The sequence below is a fragment of the Sturnira hondurensis genome, unplaced genomic scaffold (genome assembly GCF_014824575.4).
Source record: "Sturnira hondurensis isolate 20B ecotype Veracruz unplaced genomic scaffold, ASM1482457v3 Scaffold0000880, whole genome shotgun sequence".
Classification (NCBI taxonomy): domain Eukaryota; kingdom Metazoa; phylum Chordata; class Mammalia; order Chiroptera; family Phyllostomidae; genus Sturnira; species Sturnira hondurensis.
Genome location: NW_028073511.1, coordinates 14,344,131 through 14,360,373, shown reverse-complemented (window position 1 = coordinate 14,360,373; position 16,243 = coordinate 14,344,131). Strand labels below are relative to the sequence as shown.

The 16,243-nt window shown below is 39.5% G+C and overlaps 1 protein-coding gene across 1 annotated transcript in view; it reads right to left on the bottom strand.

The window, feature by feature from the left end:
• SACK1B (scaffolding CK1 anchoring protein B) overlaps positions 1-15,944 on the bottom strand; it is an 87,281-nt gene extending 71,337 nt beyond the window's left edge. The window contains exon 1 of the mRNA XM_037055099.1: positions 15,838-15,944. The gene's annotated coding sequence lies outside the window, so the exon portion shown is untranslated. The remainder of the gene's footprint in view (positions 1-15,837) is intronic.
• Positions 15,945-16,243: the final 299 nt, after the last annotated feature.

The following is a 16,243-nucleotide window of genomic DNA, read 5'->3' as shown; positions in this document are numbered from 1 at the left end:
AGGCTGAGAAGTCTTCACCTTTCTCACTTCATATGCATGGTATCATACTACTAATGAATGACCTTCTCAGTGTTATTAAAGTTCTCTTTTATATGTTATGATCATTTGTAAGAAAGAAAAAAGTTTTTATCACTTAACATAATTCATTTGATTAAGGTACCCTTCCCTAAGGTTTAGTAAGGTGTAATTTTCATAGGGTAATTTCAGCATCAGGCAATCACATGAAGATCACATCTACTATTTGTAGCTGTTAAAAATGGTAGTTAATTGCTGGTTGTTCAAAAAGAAATCTTGTTTCATTAGCACTTATTTACTAGCTTTTAAAAATTAACTTTTGGCCCTGGCTAGTGTGGCTCAGTGGATTGAGCACAGGCCTGCAAACCCAGGGGTTGCCAGTTTGATTTCCAGTCAGGGCACATACCTGGGTTGCATACCAGGTCCCCAGTGGGGGGCATGCAAGAAGCAACCACACATTGATATTTCTCTCCCTCTCTCGCCCTCCTTTCCCCTGTGTCTAAAAGTAAATAAATGAAATCTTTAAAAAAATTAACCATTGAATTCCCATAAAATGTGATAGTATAAACCTATTACCTATTTGGAAGTTAAATGCATAAAGTACTTTTAAAAACTGTATTCTTTTCTGAGCTTCATCTATGCAAATATATACTTAGCTATTGTAAAAAGTTGTTTCTTGAACAATGAATGACCCGAGAAATCATAGAGATCAAGAGAACTATGAAAGCAAAATAAACCCACAAAGACATACGTGAAAAGTTAATCACAAAAGAAACAACAATTGATGAGAAAAAAAATGAAACACTAGAACTTACCAAACAGCAATGCCAGATACAATCATATAATATCGAAAAACATGACAGAAAAAATGCAATAGCCTTGAACATGAAAGTTCAGACATTATGTACAAAAGTTAAAATAAGAAATAAATACACTTGATATTGTTCTCCTGAAGAAGCAACACTCTAACCACTGTCTAGAGATATGCATTTATCCCAAGGGCTGTTTTTGGGAAGAAACAATCTACAAAGAAATTTTAAGGTAGAACAGCAAGGTAATGGCACTTGCGTGAATAGCCACTGCAATAAAATAACACCTGTATTTGGACACAGACTTAATACTGAACTATCAGGCATTCAATCACTGAACATTTGAAAGGCTTAACTGCAGATAAAATACTATTATGGGTAGATCTTTATAAATATAAAAGCACATTATTTTATTAATAACCATTAAACGTGCCCAGAATGTATATGAACACAGATAGGGTTGATGAGTAGAGAAAAAAATAAAACCTCCCTGGGAGGCGAACGCTGAACAACTGCTAGGCACATCTACTGGTTAAGTGACTCATTGCAGAAAAACAGCCTCATGTAATAGCAGACTCACATCCATGCCTCACAACCACTACAAATCGCATTGGATACTGAATGTTTAGTGTCATGTTGGGGAAGTATAATTTCCAAATGTTAAATACGTAAATACAAAGGATATAAAACAAGGTATAAAAAATTATACTTCAAAAACAGTTTGGCAGTTTCATTTATAAAACTAAATATGCAAGTGACTTATGATATCACAATCTCACTCTTGGGATTTATCCCAGAGAAATGAAAACTTATCTTCGCATAAAAACTGTCTATTAATGTTCATAGTGGCTTTATTCATAATAGCCCCAACTGGAAACAACCCATGTCCTTCCACAGGTGAATATTAAACTGTCGCACACGCATATTATGGAATACTAATCGCCAATAACATGGACAAAGTACCGATGCATGCTATAATGTAAATGGCCGTCCAGAGAATTATGCTGAGTGAAAAAAATCAATCCCCGAAGATTACATGCTGCATGATTCCAGTTATACGATATTTTTGAAATGACAAAGAAGTGGAGATGAGGGTAGTGGAGGCCAGGGGCCGCCTCAGCGAGTCATTCTAGGGAAGGTGTGTGGAAGGAGCGAGGGTGTCCCTAAAAGGGTCACAGGAGCGATTTTTTTGTGGTGATGGAAATGTTGTGTATCTCGACAGTATTAATGTCAATGTATTGGTTGCGATAAAATATTATAGTTTTGCAATATCTTACTAGCAGGGAAAACTGAGAAAAGGATACAAAGAATCCCTCTGAATTATTTCTCTCAACTCCCTGTGTATTGACAATAATCTCAAAATAGAAAAGTATAATTTAAAAATCATACTGATGAGCAATCTCATGTGTCTTGAAAAAGAAAAAAACAAGTAGAAGAGAGAGTGACAGCTTATTTGTAGCATCAGACTGCCAGGTTCAAAGCCAGTTTGCCCAATTACCGTGAAGCTCTTGGACAGGTAACCCATGTCCAAAGCCTTAGTTAGGTCTTGTGTAGGAAGAAGAATACAGCAGTCTTCACCTTACTGAGTCATAGTAAGGAATAAATGAGGTAAAGCACTTAAAGTACTTAGCTTTTAATGTTATTATTATCTTACATTTAAATAACTTGTTAACGTAAAATTGCTATAAAGATACAAAAAAATTGATCACAAAAGTTTTTTTAAGATGCAGTAAAAGATTGCCATTCACTATTTCAGCAACTGAAATATAAATAAACAACCCAAACTACTGTCAATCTGTTTATGGTTTCTGATTGAGATTTACTGAAAAGACTTCTGAAGTAAGTCACTAAGAATGTTTCAAAGAGAAATTACAAGGTTCTTAAATCACAAATAGTCTGAAGTTATCATCACTGTACTTAATTAATATGCGCGTAGAAGTCCCAAGGACAAGACTTCGAAAGGATCCTTAGAAAGGATCATAGTTGCTAATATCTCTGAGGTCCCTTTTCCAACTTCTATCTCAGGCTATTTCTATTCAACTACTGCACAGTGTTATGGGTTGAACTGTGTCGGCCAATAAGATATGTTCAAGCACAAACCCTCAGCCCCAGTAACTGTAATCTTATTGGGAAATTGGGTCTTCTCCGTGCATGTAAGACAAAGACACATTCAATTAGAGTGAGACCCAATCCACTATGACTGGTGTCTTTATAAGGAGAGAGTTGACACAGACAAATACACAGGGTTGAATCTAAGTGATTACACAGGTAGATTGGAGCTCTTAGGGTTGTTGACAACATCAGAGCTAAGAGAAAAGCATGGAACACATTCTTCCCTAGAGTCTTCAAAGAAAACACGGTCCTGATAACACCTTGGTTCAGGACGATGTACTGCTAGCCTCTAGAATTATGAGAGAATAAATGCTGTTCATTTTTTTTTGTTCATTTTGTTGTTTTAATTTGTTACAGAAGCACAATGAAGCTAATACAAATACACATAAAGATGGCCTTTATTTTTAAACCTTAGCTTTTTAAAATAAAGGAATTTATTAAAACATTAATTTGCCATTAAGAAATCATTTCAAGTACTTTTCCTAGTTTATGTGATAATATAAAACTAGTTCTCTGACATAATATTAATCTTGAGTAAATTTTATTAAAGAGCATTTTACTGTCTTTCAAATATTAACAAAAAATCTCAAAACAATCTTTATTGGGGTAACTGATCTTATGATGTTTATTAACATGTCTACCTACAGAATATGAGAAAATATTTCATAAAAGAATATTTCAGAACCTCTCTGTCTCATAAAATCATAATCTCTGGTCCACAACAGTTGAGAATCATGTATCTATTCTTCAAAATTTTTACTGCCAAGATTGTGTTCATTTTGAATGCGATTGGCATAAATTTAAGATAACAATTAAAACACTCAAGCCCTGGCTGGTGTAGCTCAGTGGATTGAGCGCGGGCCTGCGAACCACGCAATGGCGGTTCGATTCCCAGTCAGGGCACATGCCTGGGTTGCAGGCCAGTTCCCAGCAGGGGACTCAGAGAGGCAACCATACATTGATATTTCTCTCCTTCTCTCCTTCCCTTCCCCTCTAAGGATAAATAAAATCTTAAAAAAAACACTCAAGAGCTACTATTAAATTAAGAATTCACTCTAATACTCAAGCCATCAAATTCAATTTGATATCTAATTTGGCATTTAAACCTATTAAAAAATTCTAAGCTGGCTTCATAACAACATAAAAAACAACAGTCCCACGGCACAGATTACATTTGTCCAAAATATAGTTTAATAATTTGGTGCTCAAATTAATTTTGTAAGTATCAAATGAAAATTCCATTTCCTTATACCTAAACATTTCTTTATTTTCTTAATATCTTTTAATTGGGGATGAGGTGATGATATAACACTTCCCACCAAAATAATTCCAGGGTTTCTTTGTACTGGCTCTTGTTCAATATATTTGTGAACTACAGTCTAAACTATAGTTCAGATATAGGAATATAAAGACCTCCTATATATATATATACACTATATATATAGTATATATACTATACTATATATACTATATATATACTATATAGTATATATAATACTATATATATATATATATATATATATATGATATTAAGACATTACCATTCACTATCATTTGGAAGCACTGACGACTTTCTGTAGAGAAAGTCACAGAAAAAAACAATAAACCCTTTACTTAGAGCATATTACTCAATAGTCAAATTGCAGAGGAACAGGCTTAAGATGCGGGTGAAATTAAAGCAAAATGCTCTTTTACCAACACCCAAACTAGAAATTATATTCTACCACGATATTCGCATTCCAAAGCTCAAATGATGGTGCAGTAGGTGTGCTGTGCCAAAGAGCTCCATCCCATCCTGGTTCAGATCAATGTGTGTAATAGGAGTTAACTGTGATAAAGGCCCTCAACTTTGTATCAGCCATAAAAACTGCTAAAACATAGTTAACAAAATAGGAAGGAGTTTCATTCACTAATAAGGCTCCTTTTTCTCTTGCTTTCTTGCTGAATACCTTTTTTCTGTATGTATTCAAGCAGAACACATACTTTTGACAGAATCCTATATTGTGTTATAAATTGGGTTTGGGGGCACCCCTTGCTTCAAACTTCTAAGATGATACTTATTTTGCCTGCTGAAAAGATTTGTGATGCCCACAAACTTGCTAACTTTGCTTGGAAGAAGGGAGGTGGTTAGGAAAGTGTTTCTTACTTTGGTGGGACAAGGCACCACCTACATCCCCCTTCCCAGTTTCTTCTGAGTCAGTCTTCACAGTTCAGCTGCATTTTTTTACGCTGAATAAACACTATACCCTCCCATTTTCTAATGCAAAACAAACAAACAAAAAACTCAAGAAAGCCAAAAGCCACCTCTGGGGCTTATAATAGCATGGAAAAATGCTCACTGTGATGCTATGTGAGTACCAAAACTACAAAGAACAAACCTATGATTAAAGAAATCCATCCAAAAAACAAAAAGAAAAACATACACTTAAAAATAAGTGGTTGTCTTTGAGTGGTGATTCTATGGCTCTTTTACATTTGCTAAAAAACATATTTACCAAAAGCTTACCAATAAACATGTAGAGTTTTGCATTAGATAAAAAGTTTTAGAAAAAGAAATACCCTAATAGTTTTTATTTTTCACTTTAGAATACCTCCCTTTCTTTTTCTTCATGTACCACATTGACTGTGACAGATCATTCAAAACCCTGCACATAAAATAGTTTAATAGGAATAATTCTTACAGAGAAACAGGTGAACAAGCACAGAATATTTATAAACTGAAGTTATATGGTTAAGGGACCATGAAGGAAAGAATAAAAATAACTACATGCCCTTAATGAGGCCTCAGTAAGTGGCTCACTGATCCAGTGCCATCTCTAACTGGTAGGGACCAGGACTAGAGCCACTGCAAGCAGTTCCTACAGCAATTCCTGCAGGTCCCCACTTCTCCCGCATTAAATGCATCCTTCTCTCCCTTCCTCACTGTGATGGCAGAGGCTGACTCTTAGCACAATTATTAATTATTAAGATAATTGTTGAATAAACAGCTTTCAGGGGACTTAGGGGTGCAGAGTGGGAAGGGCGGAGCGACAGAGCAAAAAAGAAAAAACTCATGGGCACAGGCAACAGCAAGGTGATTACCAGAGGGAAGGGGAGGAGGGGGCAGTAGAAGAGGGTGTAGGGGGGGTAAATGGTGATGGAAGGAGACTTGACCTGGGGTGGTGAACACACAATAAGACAGTGCACAGATGATGTATCACAGCATTTGCACCTGAAATTTGTACAGTTGTATTAACCAATGTCACCCCAGTAAGTTCAATAAAAAGGAAAACTAAAATGGAAAAAATAAATAATATACTGCCTTAACAACAATGCAACAGCAGAAGAGTGGATCCAAGTATGATAGGCCCCCAAAATGCTGAAGTACCAACTTTCAGAATATGATACAACCCATACAGAGCTTTCCAGGATTGAGGCACATTTCTGTTTACAATAATGGAGGTTAGAATTTTGATAATACAAAATATTACCCATGTGTAAGTCCAAACCCACTGAGTACCATAAAAGTAATCAGATAAATGCAGAAGATCTAGGTCAAAAAATAAAAATACTAATTTCAAATGAGTACTTTGTCAGAAGAATAGATATGTTATTGTCATTTGGGGATTCTCCCAAAGCCTTGTATTTGAAATGTTGCATCATGTTAAACTTATTCTGAACACAGTGCATTGAAATTAATTTTAATAAAGTTCTAAGTCTTGTGCTTTTCAAAAGTGATAAAAGCAATAAAACATGACTCATTTCTCTTATGTTTTTGGGTTTCAGTTGTCTTACTATGTGAACTTATTTCAGGAGAAAAAATGAAGTGGGTGTTTAAACGAATTATGAGGAAAGATGCTAATCATTAAGGCGAAATTGGAGTAAACCACATTTTCCAGAGCAGCCCTGAGAAGTTTAGAAGTATTTTACAACTTGATAAAACAGAGCTGTGTAAGACTTAAATTTTTCAAATAAATCATCCAGATCCATACCCAAATTTTGGTTTCAAGAAATATATATATATCGCCCTGACTGCTGCAGGGCAGTTGATTGGGTGTCCTCCTGCAGAGCAAAAGGTTGCCGGTTAGATATCCTGGTCAGGGCACGCGCGGCCTCCGTTGAGGGTTAGGGCCCCTGTCCCAGCTTGTGCTGGGCAACCAATCAATGTTTCTCCTTCACAGAAATGTTCCTCTCCTTCTCTTTCTCCCTCCCTTCCCCTCTCTCTAAAAATAAATAAATAAAATATTTTTTAAAGAATTATGTATATCTACTCTAAAGACAGGTAAAACTTGCAACAGGATCAGGATCTTTTTTTTTTGAGAATGCTAAAGGGCTAGGGGAAATGACTTTTATTTTCTTAATCTTTATTGTATTTTTTTTACATTACCTTTAAGGCTCCTTATTCCCCCTCTCCACAATCACCACACTGGTGTCCATGTCCAAGAGTACTTTTTCTTTTTTGCTCAATCCCTTCTCAGCTGTCATCTGCTCTCCATCTATGAGTCTGTCCCCATTTTCCTTGTTACCTCAGTTTCTTCATTACATTCCCCGTTATGAGTGAAGTTCCTTCAAATGCCTTAAAAGTTTCCTGTTTTTCTGTTGTCCAGGCTTGAACTTGGGAGCTTTACTCACCTCTATTGTGAAGATTAATAAATAGAAATCTCACTTAAAAATGGATTTGAGCCCTGGCCAGTGTGGCTCAGTTGGTTGAAACATCCTTCCAAAGAAAGGACACAGGTTTGATTCCTGGTCAGGGCACATACCCAGGTTGTTGGTTGGATCCACAGTCCACAGTTGTGACCTGTGCCCAGTATGGATGCATATAAGAAGGTAACCAATCAATGTTTCTCTCTCACATTGATGTGTTTCTCTCTCTCTCTCTCTTCCACTCTCCCTTCCCCTCACTCTAAAAGCAATAAAAGAAATGTCCTCGGGTGAGGAAAAAAAGATTTGAGAGGCTAGAAGAGAGAACTCTCATGCATGTGTCTCATAAGACACCCCAGGAAGCCATGCACCTACCTTGCATCTCCAACAGGACGAGATAATACTTTACGACTACTACTTGCCCAGAAACAGCCCAGCCAATGAAACGTCACCACACTTTTAACGTTCAGTTTCCTCCCATGGACTTTTTCTTTACAGCAGTTCTTCCCAAGTCCATTGAAAGAGGATCCTACCCCTTCGGGGATTGTGCTTGGTTTGCCATTAGACTGCATGGCCTGAATTGCAATTCCCTGTTGAACCCAAATAAACCAATTTTACTGGAGAATTATTTGGTTATTTGTTTAAGAATAATCCTTTGTCAATACTCCTCCCAGGCTATCTCATCAAGTCTCACTTCAGGAAGTAACATACATCCACAGATGAATCACAAATCTCCAGACGTGACTGGTCCCCTAGGTTCCAGACTCGTATGTTCAAGTGGTTTCCTGGACCCCTTCCCTGGATAGCTGACGGGTTTTCTCACTTTACATTTAACCCTGTAAAGGGATCTTTGCGCTAGTTGTTCCATCTGCCTGAAATGCTCCTTATTTTCATTCCTAACTTTAGTCCCATGGCACCTCCTTACAGAGGCCTTTCAGACGACCCATTTTAAAAAGAACCTGCCCTCTCTGCCACGCAGAATTCTATCAACTGGCTTTATTTAACTTATAGCACTTATCATTATGTAGAATAATAAAGGTATTTGTTTACTTGCCACTGCCTGTATCCCCCTCACTAGAATGGAAGCTCCTCATAGGCCACCATGCTATTATAATATTAATTTGTCAGTGACCCTGTCACTGGACCACGCCAAGACACATCATAATTAAAATGTATTAAGGTTAAAGATAAAGAGAGAATCTTAAAAGCAGCAAGAGAAAAGCAGAGAGTTACCTACAAAGGAGTGCCCATAGACTATCAGCTGATTTCTCAAAAAAAAAAAATTTTTGCAGGCAAGATGAGACTGGCAAGAAGTACTCAAAGTGAAAGAAAAGCAAGGACCTACAACCTCAACTACTTTATCCAGCAAAGCTATCATTTAGAACGAAAGGGCAGACAACGTTTTTCCCAGACAAGGTAAAGCTAAAGGAGTTCATCATCACTAACATTTCATTACATGAAATGTTAAAGGAACTTATTCAAGAAAAAGAAGAAGATCAAAACTATGGACATTAAGAGGGCAACAAATTGACAACTATTAACAACTGAATCTGGACGGGAAAAAAAACCTAAGCAAACAACCAGAACAGAAACAGAAGCATAGATATGGAGATCATTTGGAGGGTTAGCAGCTGGGAGAGGGAGAGGGGGAAGGATGGGCAAAGCTGCAGAGATTAAGAAGCATAAACGGTAGGTACAAAATAGACAGGGGGAGGTTAAGAACAGCACAGGATCAGAGAAGCCAGAGAACTTACTTGCACCATCCATGAACATGAACTAGTGGGGATTGCTGGGGGGAAAGGGGGTACTGGCCGGAGGGGGGCCAACGGGGAGAATTGAGACAACTGTAATAGCATTATCAATAAAATAGATTTAAAAATTAAAAAGTAAAATACCTATCATTAAAAAGTACAATAAAATAAATCTTGGTATACATTCACATTTACAGAGGGACAGGTTATGTAGGAAAACTTAATAAATACTTGCTCCAGTATGAACTATTAAAGTGGCTTTCTGAATATATTTAACAAAACACTGTACTTCATCTATGAAAAAGTGGAAGTTTGCAAATTAAATGCCTTAGGAAAAGGTGTTATCAAAAGTCAGGTGTTAAAATATTTCATGGCAAAAAAAAACACACAATCTCAGGCTCTTAAAAAGTAGAGGTTTAAAACAGTAATAATGTGAAAATTATAAAAGTGGGCAGACATGTATTTGATTAAAATGCCAGAAAATATTAAATGTCAATAATACACCTAGCCAGAAAAGATTATTTTTAATTTTTGTAAAGAGCCACACATATAATCACAATATAGAAAACAATCTCACTGTGTAGCAATCCTTTATTAATCTTTTCCCCTAGGATTCACTGTTAATCAAGCCTGCTTATACAGCTACATCACAGTTGAAATAAAGTGATCCGCTTTTTATTTTCCCCCAGAAATTCCCCCAAAAATCTGACTGGAAAACTACCCCACACTAGTTCAGACCTTTTATTGTCCTCAAAGTATCTCCTCCATTGGTTCCTCTGGCCTGTTTATAGAGCATTAGCTCACACTGAAATGAATCAATGCACTGTGGGTGAATACATCTTCGAATGTGTAAAAAGCTGCTGGATTTGTATAGATGCACTTCTAGGTTTTGCAGATTACATGGAAACCTGGGTTCCTTGTCCCTCTTCACAATCATGCTTCATCCCTCTGACAGTGGTTCAAATGTGCTCTGAGTTCGAACTCAGAGTATAATGACTGAGACAAAGCTAATGTTTACAAAACTCTGGTTACAGTTGCCTAAACCAGACCTGACCCAGAAAACGTGCCTGCCAGCTCCTTTGTGTCACTTTCATTTGTCCTCATGGCCCGTGGGAAGGGGAAGGCCATTGCATGGCCATATCATGACTATCACTGGTAACTTTTCGTTCTCCACAATTACTTGTGTGTGTACATGTGTGCAAGGGAGTGAATCTTGCTCTCTCCGCCCCTCTGCTGTTCAGAGTTCTGATTTCAAAGGCAGGAGTCATCTCAGTCTCTCAACTTAGCTCCCACCCCAAAAGTGTGGCAATTTATACAAAATACATTTTAAGTGGGATGACCTTGGCACTCTTCTGAAGGTGTTATTGTTATCTTACCAAAACCTATCTTCTCTTTGCTTCAGTTTCAACCGTCTCCTATACAAGTCAAGAAAATTACTCACATGAAATACATACAAAATAAACTGAACTACTTGTGACTTTCCTCCAAATGATGGTGTCACTATGTTTTGATATTAAAATAAAAGACAATTAGTTTTCTGAACTCAAATATTAATGATTTTATTAAGTCGTTCACTCTATGTGTGACATAAACATACCTACTTAGGATGCTAAAGGGCTCCTGTCCCAGATTTCTAGGGAATCGGGTTTTGGATTCAATACCCTTGAAAAGATTTTATGCTCTTTAAGATTTCTCATGCTAACTCTTCTACATGTAAGATTTAATCCACTAAAAGGGAGTATATCTTCTCTAAAAACAAATACCGAATTTGGCTCTGGCCAGGCAGTTCAGTTGGTTAGAGCGCTGTCCTGATACACCAAGGCTGCAGGTTTGATCTCTGGCCAGGACACATATAAGAATCAGCCAATAAATGTGTAAACAGGCAAAACAACAAACTGATGTTTCTCTCTCTCTCAAATGAATAAATAAATAAAGCTAAAAACATAATTTCAAATATCTTGGAGACACTATCTCAATAACAAGGCTTTGAGTCAAGGCTTTGAGTGCCCTCCAGTGTGACTGCTTTGTGAAATCACACTTTTAGACACGAGTGTACTTACTAGCATTGGTCTAGTACTGCACAAATACTTACTAGTATTGCACAAATAAACACTTTTGCAATAAAACGCTTTCTATATTACTTTCAAAGTAGATAAATTGATGAGGTTTTCTTTTTTACCTGATGTTAAACATAGGAAATGTAGACTTTCATTACAATTTAAATTTTCTTTGGTATCATATTCATACTGAGATTAATTTTTAAAGAAAGGTCCAATTATACTTATGACATTTCTTTTGACATTTGAATTTTTCTGCATTAGACACTGATACTTTAAGTATCTTTCCTGTGGTAACTTTAGTCTTTAATCCATCAATTGACAAATGTTTCAGTGAACTGCATAGTGAGGCTATCAGCATGTCAATATGCAGTTTCAGGCAATGAGGTAGAAGATGTCACTTTTTAGTGCTTTGAAAACTGTCTTTTCTTACCAAAGTGAGTAATACTTATATAATCAAAGAAGCAACCTGATGACAAAAAAAGAACTAAAACCCTTTGAAATAAAAATGTGACAATAGAAGTGGAAATAATGAGTTTCCCATGGATATTGTGTGGAGATCTTAGTTAATATTATTTTATGGTACCCTCAATGAGTGGTGATCACAGAGAATTTCTGATTAGAATGTGACATGCTAGTTATCATGTAGCCCAAACTCTTCACCATGCAGTTAAAAACTTGAGTGGCCAATAGAATTTAAGTACTTGTCCAAAATCATAACTAACTCAGATCTGTTAATATTCAATTTTCCAAGTGATTAATGAACATATATAATGTCTGATGAGATCTTCAGAGGCTATGAAGAGAATACTAAGGAAATGAACCTGATCCATTAATTTCTGTTTGTACTTATTAATGATACCCAAGAACCCCACAGTGAGCTTCCTGAGGCTCAGAAACAGTACCTTGTTATCTCATATCCTAAGAGTGGAACACATTGCTTGATGCACAACTGTCTATACATACATTTAATGAATGGACGGATAGAGTGAAAATGCAGTTATGACCTTTGGAGATCATGACTGCATAGCTTTTGTACTAACTCTTTAAAATGGGCCACTGACAGCAACATGGAGATTACACCTGACCCTCTGCCAAACTCAAGAGGCTGACCACCTATCTAACCTTCCCCAGGGATGGGCACAGTCTACAAATTACTTGATACATAGCTCGAAAGATAAATGTCACATAAGTGCCTTTAGGGGACATCTGGCCTCTCTCCTAAGGACTTTGTGAAAATAAAACAAAATACAAGCTGGGTAGTAATTAGATGTCCCCAGAGGAAAATGCTGCTCATATCATTCATGATAATGTTACTCAAGTACTTTCCCAACATGGATGTGCCCAAAGGGGGAGAAAAATCCTTGCATTTGGATCATCTCTCCAACCCAGGCTTATCTTCCTTACAGCATCACAGCTGCTGAAAATATCTTTTGCCTCCCCAATCCTCCACCCCGACCTCCTGTGCATAGCACCCTGACTCCTTGGTAAGCCCTCCTCCCCAAGCCTCACACCAAAGCGCTCCCACTCCACTCCACGTACCCCCTTTGTCCCACACGCGCCCTTTCTACCGAAGTTCACCGTGTCCCCAGCTCCTATGTCACTACCCCACAGTGCCCAGTCTCCAAGGCCGGGACATGCCTATCCTTCTGGGAACGCTACTCACCCCTGTAGGCTGTGCTAGATACCTCACAACGGCATCCAAGTCCACTGGCACACCTCCATGGGAAGGAGGCACCTCCTGAAGGCACCAGCACATTTCTTAGAGAAATGTTGATGGAATCATTTTTTGATGGAGCTTAGGTGTTATTGGCACACAATTTAACTAGTTTGTATAAAATGGTATCCTTAAAATCGAAACCAGCATTTAGAACTACCATATTGTGCCATGTATAATGTGCACCCACAATTTGTGGGAATTACACACAGGATTGTTATATCCGCCATGACACCCCTGGTATGTAATCACTATGCCCATGTATAAAGGGCATCCTTTTTTCCCCTAATAAATTTGGGCCAAAAAATGCACATTACACACAGTAAAATGTGGTGTATTTCCATGAGGGGCTGATAAGGAGGGGGTGCATTCTGATTTTCAAATGATAAATTCACCAACAAAGTTTTAAAATCCATTCCATTGCCTAATTAGAAATAATTCAATGAACAAAAGTGAATTTCATAGTTAGCAGCAGCATTACATTTCACACACTCTGGGAATTGTGAAACATCCCTGGAGCACTGACAGTCGGTAAGTTACAGAGGGACAGACATGCAAACCTACCTAACTAGCTAAACGAGCCCAACTCGTAATTTTACAAATAATTTGTTAAATTAACTTAAGTGGAGCCTTTTCAAAAGGTCTCCACCAACCCGATTTATGTTATGGAAGAGGCTTGCTTTACTGAGGTCACATTTTTACCACAAGATCCTATAGACTTAAAGTACAATATTACTCATTATTGAATAATATAAGTGAATGGGAAACAGATATGAGTTGTTGCACGGTAAGAGTTGGTCAAGAAAATACGCAGTGTATGAACCTCCACCATAAACTGTAAGGGGCTATGGTATCAGGAGGGGATATGACACAAACAATAATAATATTACCCCATCTCAAAAGAGTTTATTCAGTTTTAGGTAAAGTAATAATCTCCATAGAGTAATCACAAGAGACATCACTGAGTCAGCAACCAGAGGTGTGGTTTGTCTGCATCTGTGCAATCTCTTCCAGCAACTGTTCCACTGGTGATGCTTCCCACAATACCTTCCGAACATCTGCGGTCTAGAATGTGCCAGCCGTAAAGGCAGGATCCACCCAGCCCCTCAGGCAGCCTCTGCAGGGTGCAGTCAGCACCCACAATAGGTGTGTACACCGAGTGTGACCTGAGCGCAAAAGCAAGGGGGGTGGAATTTGGAACTGGAATGTGTGAGGGCTTCTGTCATTCTTGGAACTATAGGAAGATTGGGGGGGGGGGGGAACACAAAGGGCCCTCTTTCATCCTGGTTCACACCATTCTCATTCTTTATTTTGAAAAAACAAAAAGACCAGCTTTCTGTCCTCACAAGTTTCTTTCATCATTATCCCATTGCTTGTCAGGACTGATTCAGCCTCAGTCATGGATTTCCCTGGGGCCCTTCCATTTGTTGGGGATGAGAAAGAAAAGAAGGGAGGTGCCTGTCGGTAAGAAACCTGGCAAAATGTCTAGCAAGTAGGAATCTGGAAATGAGCTACTGAATGTCACAGCCTAGCCCAGACTGCTTGCCACCAGCCTGGCTTCTTAATGTTCTGGCCTTGTTGGTTTTCACATCCACTTTCAAGTCAGAAACCCTATAACCTCACCACTCCACCCATAGTCAATAGCTTTCCTGTGTTCCCATCACCTCCTGCCTGCCCACAGGGGTGTCCAACCAGCTGGGCACGTACAGCCCAGGATGGCTATATGAATGTGGCCCTGCACAAAATCATAAATTTACTTAAAACTTTCCCCCTTTTTGTCCACCAGTTTTTGTTACTGTTTGTGTATTTAATGTGTAGCCCAAGACAACTCATCTTCTTTCAGTGTGGCCAAGAGACGCCAACAGGTTGGGCACCCTAAAGCATTATTTCTCTTTCCAGATCCGTGCTTTCAACTAACACACGCACATGGCCTGTCTCCTCACCTACCATGTATCAGTGATAATTCTCTCACCGTGTCACAAAGAATAAGACTAAAGTTTCCAAGTACTTTTCCAGGAGCACCTAGCCACATGTTCCTTTTAAGGCCACTACCACCTAGAACAGTGGTTCTCAAAATCGGATACAGTATATATCAGAATCACCTGGAGAGCGAATCAAGGACACCGACCCAAGCTTTGTTTGGCCACCTCAAGTTTGGAAAGCAGGGTCTCCACTATTCTGAAGGAGGAATCCGGCCTGGATACAAATTAATTGTTTTTTCTCAAGAAAAACTTTTCCAGTCCCGCTCCTCACACGAGATGTAAAGAACACCCCACGCAGCTCTGCAGCCCTAGGCTCCGACCTGCACTTCCCGCCGTCCACCCCCTACACACACGCCTCTCCACTTCCACCCTTCGCTTCCTCCCACAAGGCTCTCCCCAGCCCTTCCCCGCCGCTTCTCCTCCCAGGTCCCCTGCAGCCCCTTAGAAACAGGAAACAAATCCAGCGTCTACCGGGGGCGGCGCCCGTCCCTAGGGAAACCGAACCCACCCCTGCTGAGACTTAACTTTCCAAACTTCCCAACTCCCTCTCCCGTCCACGACGAGGAAAGAAAACTAGACAAGGTAGAGGAGACGGAACACGCTGCACTCTAATGGTCTTTGCTCCCTCGTGCGCTTTCCTTCCCCTCTGCGTGGGGCGCCAGGTGGGGACCGTCCCCCGGCCCCTGCCGAGAGCCCCTGCCCAGAGTCCCTTCCGCGCCGCCCCCGGTCCCGCCCGCCAGCACCTGGAGGGGAGTCGGGAGCCCCACTCACCGCCAGCAACGCTCGAATCCGCGCGCAGCCGCGCCCGCCGCCGACGGTTTGCGGCCCAGGAAGCGGCGAGCGCAAGGGAGGGGAGAGGAGGTACCTGCAGAGCGTCAGGTCGGAGGAGCGAAGCTCGTCGCAGCCCGCACCGCGCCCGCGCCCCCGGGGATAGGTGCAGAGCTGAGTGAGGGCGGGCGTGGGGACCAGTTTCAACAAGTCCGAAGTGTCACACCAAACTCCGTACAGCCCAGAAAGGGCCTTGGAACCTGTCTGAACTCAAAAACCCAACCCTCTACCAACACAGTATAAAGCTTTTCTTTGCTATCCTGTCTCGTAACTACCCAGGAATTACAAGTCCCCACATCTCGGCCAGGGAGAGCAGAGACGGTGGCGCTCACCTGGGCAGGGGTTAGAC